The following is a 6,443-nucleotide window of genomic DNA, read 5'->3' as shown; positions in this document are numbered from 1 at the left end:
AAATTGACCAGGAACTTCGTGAAAATGACTGCGAAACTTCATGAAATTGATTGTGAACTTCTTGAAGTTGACGAATAACTACGTGAAATTGACTGAGAAGTGTATGAAATTGACCAACAAATTCATTAAATTGACTGTGAACTTCGTTAAATTGACTGGGAACTTCATGAAATTGACTGCGAAACTTCGTGCATTTGACTAAGAACTTCACGAATATGACCGAAAACTTCATGTAATTGACCAAGAACTTATCAAAATTGAACGAGAAATTCACGAAATTGACCACGAACGGAGTGAAATTGACCGAGAACTTCACGAAAATGAATGAGAAATTCATTAAATTGACCGAGAACATGGACAATTTGACTGAGAAATTCATGAGTTGCTTGAGTTCCGGTGAATTTGACCAAGTATTTCGCTGACTTCTCGGTTGGAATTGCCCGAGATCTAGGTAAACTCTTCAGATTTTAAACATCCTTACCTCCCATAGATGTCGTATTAGTGAAATTCGTGTGTTGAAGATGAAGAAGAAGAGTGCATTGCAGTGAAACACTATTTATGAAGAAAAGCCTTCAAGATTCCACGTTTACGGATGCATTAAGCTTGAGGAAATAAACGTAACCCTAAGTAGGATGGAAGATGGCAAATGTACAATGATAGTTTATGGAGATTCAATGAAGATTTATTGAAAAAAATGGGTGAAAAGAAGGAATATTTTGATACGGATGAGTTCTAGCATTTTTTTTGATGCGAGTGAAAGGAATGCATATTATAAAGCAGGGGCATTTTGGTCCGATAAAAATGCACCCGAACCTAACTGTAATAATTTGTTAAAGTACATTTGGATGGACAGATAAACGTCGGTGGCTTAAAAGTGAGGCATTAGGTCGGAAAAACCTCTTTTTGGTTTGTTGCGAGAAAGAAAAACGGATGGACGGCGTGGATATGCAACACATACATACATCAAGGTAGGCACAATTGTCAGGGCCGAACCGTGTTTGGGTGAGGCTGGGGCCGCACCCGCACCTAATCCGCTCCCGCACACAACGGCATAAAGTCGGACGGAGTAAATAAAACTCCAAGGAAAGCTTCTCCTTCGTTTTTACTCCCGATTTCTGTTCTCTATGTTAGGAGCAATTTCTCTACAGATTTTCTTGGAACTTTTGAATTGGGTCAACTCAGAAACCTTACATTCTTCACTATCTAATGGTTTTAGAAGCGTGGTTTTTTTAATGTTGGAGGCGATTTTATGGAGAAATGAAGGGTTGGAGAGGTTTTCCAGGTGATTGAGGCAGGTGTCTTCTTAGTCGTGTATGATTTTGTCTTTTGTTTTGTATTTGAATCTCGCTTTCCGTCTGTTAGTCGATGGTTAGAGCATTCGTAATAGAAGAAACTGATATTTTGGTGGCTTGCCTTTTTTTTTTTTTTTTGTTGTTGTTGTTGATCTATGTTTCTGGGTCTGGGTCTGTTATTGCACCGAGATTTGGGATGATGAGTATTCTCATGAACATGTTTACTGTCCTCTCTTTTTATTGAATTGCATGTTTTCATCGATGAATTTAGGACCCCCCTTCCCCCTTTTGGGTAAAATGTTTTCCTGTGCACAGTTCCTAGAATTGTTTATGGGCACAAAATGTGGACACATGAGAAAGCATTTTGATCAGAACCATTAATCTGTCGGAACATGCTTGACAGTATGGATCTTAACCATCCAACCAATATACTGGACAGTTGTAAAAAATATTGGTAATGGTTGGTTTATTTTCAGACAGCAACCCATCAGCAGGACCCACCCAATTGACAGTATGGATCAATCTTTCTTTTTTTTTTATTCGGACCTGCACTGCTCATGGCTGTAGATCAAAGAGCCCCTAACTGATTTCATCAATGAAATTTTGGAAAGAGGATATCTGGGAGGAACAACTATACCATACATGAGGCATGTGCATTTGATGATCCAAACAATTCATTCATTATGTCGTTTCTGCAATGGGCCAAATACAGAAAATCACAACTATTGGACAATCCCAGAAAAATACTGTAGTTAATGAAATTTGCACACAATCTAAACAGTTAGGATTGTCTGGTCACTGTAATTTTTGACGTATGACCCATTTATGGTAATCCTTTCCACGATGGACGAACTATTTGGATGATCATGCATATCGCAATGATATATAGGAAGTGGGAGGATGCAAATCCTAGGTGGACTGGATCTCCTCCCTTTTTAAAGCACCCCTATTTACAAAAGGAAGAACATTGGGTATTTGACATGTAGGAGTATGTGATTCTAAACCCATGCACAAAATACTCCATCTTTGATGCATCCAAGACCATAGACGATCACTCAAAGGATGCATCTAAGCTACACAAGCTGGCGAATCACAGATATGGACCATCCAACCATCTAGATTGGCTTGATTGAGCATTTGGATTAAACAGTCTGATAGCATATCTGGACACAAATCAATGATCTGATTGGACTTTGTGGTTCCAGAAGTTCATATGTTTTATGATTTAGTAGCTAAAATTAGAGTGGTGATGGCTTGCGGAATAAGTTCCCCTTCATATTTTCGTCACATATTCGGTGGCCGCTTTTCGTATAAAATGGTGTTAGAATGACAGGAAGTTGGTCCTAGTTGAAAGCCTATTGAGTTAGCTTTCAAACAAAATCAAGATCATGAAGTGTGATATCATTTGAGTGAGTTAGGACCAATTTACATGAAGCTTGTATGATTGTGATGGGATTCAAGGCTATTTTGATCAATTTAATGTTTTATTAAAATAGATTGTTAGGATTAGAAGTAACGGATGGTTGGGATTACGTAAGGGTTTCCCTTGCTTTAAGGAGTATGTGAATATGCGAAGACTCCTTTCAGAATATTTATAATGGTTATTTGAATAAAGGGCATGGGTGTTGAGATGGACGAAGGTAGCTGAAAATGAAGATGTTGTGATGAATGAGTGGCAATACAAGGACAGAATTAGAAATGAATGCATTCGAGGGAACTTGGGAATAATAAGATGAGGGAAAGTAGACTACGATGGTTTGGCATGTGCAATAGAGACCTATAAGCGTGAGTAGGTACAAATGAAGGCTCTAAAGGGGGCAAGGGGAAGGCCGAAAAGGACATGGGTGGAGTTAGTAAGAAAAGATTTGAGGACCCATGGTTTAGTTAAGGATATGGTCTGTGATAGAGTGGAATGATGGAACATGATTCGTGTAGATGGCCCCGGTTAGCTAGGTAAGGCTTAGATGATGAAGATGGTGACGGTGATGACATTTTAATGAAAGTTATTTTCCTTGGTTTTAAAGCACGAGTTGCATCCCTTTTGGCATGTATAGCCTACACACAAGAAGAGTGGGGGGGATCTTGTGATTACTACATAACAGCTAGTAGGCTGTTGGATATGAATCTAGAACTCTTTACTTCTAGATTTCGTTGCATTTGTGAATAAATTTTACAAGTTGATCTTCAAGAAAAAGTTGAGTATCCAAATTGAGATTCCTTCTTCAATTTGGTTCCATCAAATGAGTGGGACTCATTGCTCAATAATCCATATCATTGATCTGATGGCTCCAACCATGGGTGGACCTTGCCCCAAAAGTCATCGGGATTTGAAGAATTCTACCATCGAATGTTTGGTATTTGTCAAGTGTGAAGTCTATATCTTTGTCGTTAATTGCCTCCTTGCTGGCCACTAATGGAAGGGTGTTAGGATTGGCCTGTCAAGGATCTGTTGGGGCCCTATCTACAATGTGGCCACTAGATCAGCAGTCTGGATCACCAAATTGTTGGTCCACTTGCACAAATTCATGACCAGAGGATACTATGCGTAATCTTGGTGGAGGGATCATATCATTCCTCTTTGAGAGTTCATTAGTTACGCTGTTTTGACAAACAGAAGTATGGCATAATTGTAAAATGTAGCCACTTTGCATGTCAATCACTACAGATACAATTTCCCATATATCCACAATTCTATTTACATTTACATGAAACAGGATGAAGTTGATTAAATGCTTACAAAAATTGCAACCGACAATCATTTCTGCCCAATTCTACTGTTTGATCAATTTAACATCAGTACTCTAAATCTTGGAATCTTTAAGAAGGCAAGTTAAATCTTGAATGTTAGGGCTGGGGATATGTGAACAAAAGATGGGTGACTGTATAGAAAGAGTGGCAAGTGAAGTTCACAGGGAATATAAGTGCGAGAACAACGCATAAAAAAGCATTATAGTGGAGGAATGAGGCACATAAGGCAGTTAGCAAAAAGTGGTCAAGTTAGAGTGTGGATGAGTAGAATGTAAGAAAACCTCACCAAAAAAGAAAAAGAAAAAAGGGATAACAAAGAAGCAAAGGTAGTAATAAGACCAGGTATAGCATATATTGAGTTATATGATAGGTTACATACTAGAGAGGGAGAAAATGGTTCCCATAAACTAAGGGGAAAGTTACTAATGGAAAACCACATTATATGCATTAAGGGTGAGGGTTAGAGGGTCTTGGTGAAAGATGGTGAGATTAAGGAGAGATGGTGATTACCTTTAGTTTTTATATGAAGATGCATGCATGGGGTAGAACTAAGAGTAGCCATATTATAGATAATATAAACCTAATTTCTTGAGCATGCGATTATAGTACTTGTGGGCCATGGGCTTGTCGCCATCGGTGGGGATAGGGAGGGTATCAAGGTATTCCGTAACAGTATGGCCACCACCGTTACCTTTAAGATATGGGGTATAACTGCCGTTACGGCCCTGATCTTCTTCTTCTTTTTTTTTTTTTTCAATTGAAAAAAACAGGGAAAACTTGTAACAGGTCGTTACAGGGGCTGTAATGGTCTTTACAGGACAATTTTTTCTGTAACGACTGTTACGGCCTTTGTGACCCCATAACCTTTATGTAATGGCCTTTGCGACACACCATGGAGGGTATGCGTGTTACAATATTATCATAAAATTCGAATAAGAGAGTAAAGGTAATTTTAGAAAGGATTAGAAAAAAAAGGTGTGAGAGAAAGATGATTTGCTGATAGAAATGTAGAAGATATTGGGCATCATCAGATTAGTTTGGTCTAGAGTGGAGAAGTACCATGATATCTTTTTATAATGAAAAATGAGTTGCATAAAGCTGCACCAACTAGTAGTGGATCAAAGGTATGAGTTACACTCAATGTTTTAAATATTGACGATATCAGCCGATATATCTCATGATCTATCTTATAGTATCCCACCCGTGCGACACAAAACGCATAAGTAGTACCGATATATCCCACTTGTTTGATTTGGTGAGCGTTTTCAATTTCCTATCTCTTTGTTTTTTTTTTTTTTTGTTAAAATTCTGTTAAATCAATATCAAATGGTTAAAAATCCATTGGTTCTTCATGTTTTGCATGAAAAATCATGGTTCTTCATGTTTTTCTTTTTTTTTTTCTTCAAAATTTTCCTTCAACTAGCTGTCAATTAAGACTAATTTCGAAGTATTTAGGAGTATTTGATGAAATGATCATCACATACACTGATCTCAAAATTTGAGTGTAGGTGGTCTGATTTGGGAAAAAATGGGGAAAATTCAAAATTTCCCCAATTTCTCCCAAATTGCTTGCAATGTTGCACTCTAAACATGAAATCAAGCATGTATGAGGGCTGATCTGCTGATTTGTTAGTCCTTGATAATTTTTGGAAAATAAAAATAATTTTTTAATTAAAATATTACTAAAATATTTTTTGTTCGAAATTTCCCTTCGACTAGCTGTCAATTGAGACTAGTTTCGAAGTATTTAGGAGTGTTGGATGAAATGATCATCACATACACTCTATATGTTATGCATTCAATATGAATATATTTGCATTAGTTCAATCAGACAGTGCATAACTTAAGACCCTATTCAAAGGAAACCTATCATGTGCACTTCTTTTTTGAGATGTTATGATTTAAAAGTGTGTATTAAGGTCTTTTTTAATAATCCCTTGAGTTTCATTGAAAAGTTCAACCATTTTCCCAATGTTTCCCCATCTTTCCCAAAAAGTGCGATAAATTACCCGATACAAGCGATATATTCTGTGCGATAACTGATACATATCTAGAATCCAAGGATGCGATATCGATATTTCAAACACTAGTTTCACTGCAAAGCATTAGGAGAGGGTGGTGGAACGAAGTCTAAGACAAGAAACAAGGATATATCTATACTATATACAAGTAAATGTAGTTTATTTTTTCAGGACTTTCTGATGCCCAAAATACCCCTATTAAGTAATAATATTAACTTTATATACATCCCAGCATATTCCTTCTCAACCATGTGCCACTTCCCTTGCCAGCCACCCCATTACCCAAGCTTGTGGGCCCTACCATGTTTGTTATCTGAAATCCACTCCATCTATCAGGTTCTATCCCCGATTACTGGACCAAAGTCAAAAAAATCAGTGAGAT

At 37.4% G+C, this 6,443-nt stretch overlaps 1 protein-coding gene across 5 annotated transcripts in view; it reads left to right on the top strand.

Annotated features, from left to right (window-relative positions):
- Positions 1 to 971: 971 nt before the first annotated feature.
- Positions 972 to 6,443, top strand: part of LOC131229884 (uncharacterized) — a 63,890-nt gene continuing 58,418 nt past the window's right edge. The window contains exon 1 of one of the 5 annotated variants that reach the window (XM_058225938.1): positions 972 to 1,295. The gene's annotated coding sequence lies outside the window, so the exon portion shown is untranslated. Of the gene's footprint in view, positions 1,312 to 6,443 lie in introns of all 5 variants that reach the window. The other 4 variants (XM_058225937.1, XM_058225941.1, XM_058225936.1 and 1 more) reach the window with 4 other exon arrangements.

Source organism: Magnolia sinica, chromosome 16 (genome assembly GCF_029962835.1).
Source record: "Magnolia sinica isolate HGM2019 chromosome 16, MsV1, whole genome shotgun sequence".
In the NCBI taxonomy this organism is placed as follows: domain Eukaryota; kingdom Viridiplantae; phylum Streptophyta; class Magnoliopsida; order Magnoliales; family Magnoliaceae; genus Magnolia; species Magnolia sinica.
This window is presented reverse-complemented; position numbering and strand designations above follow the sequence as displayed.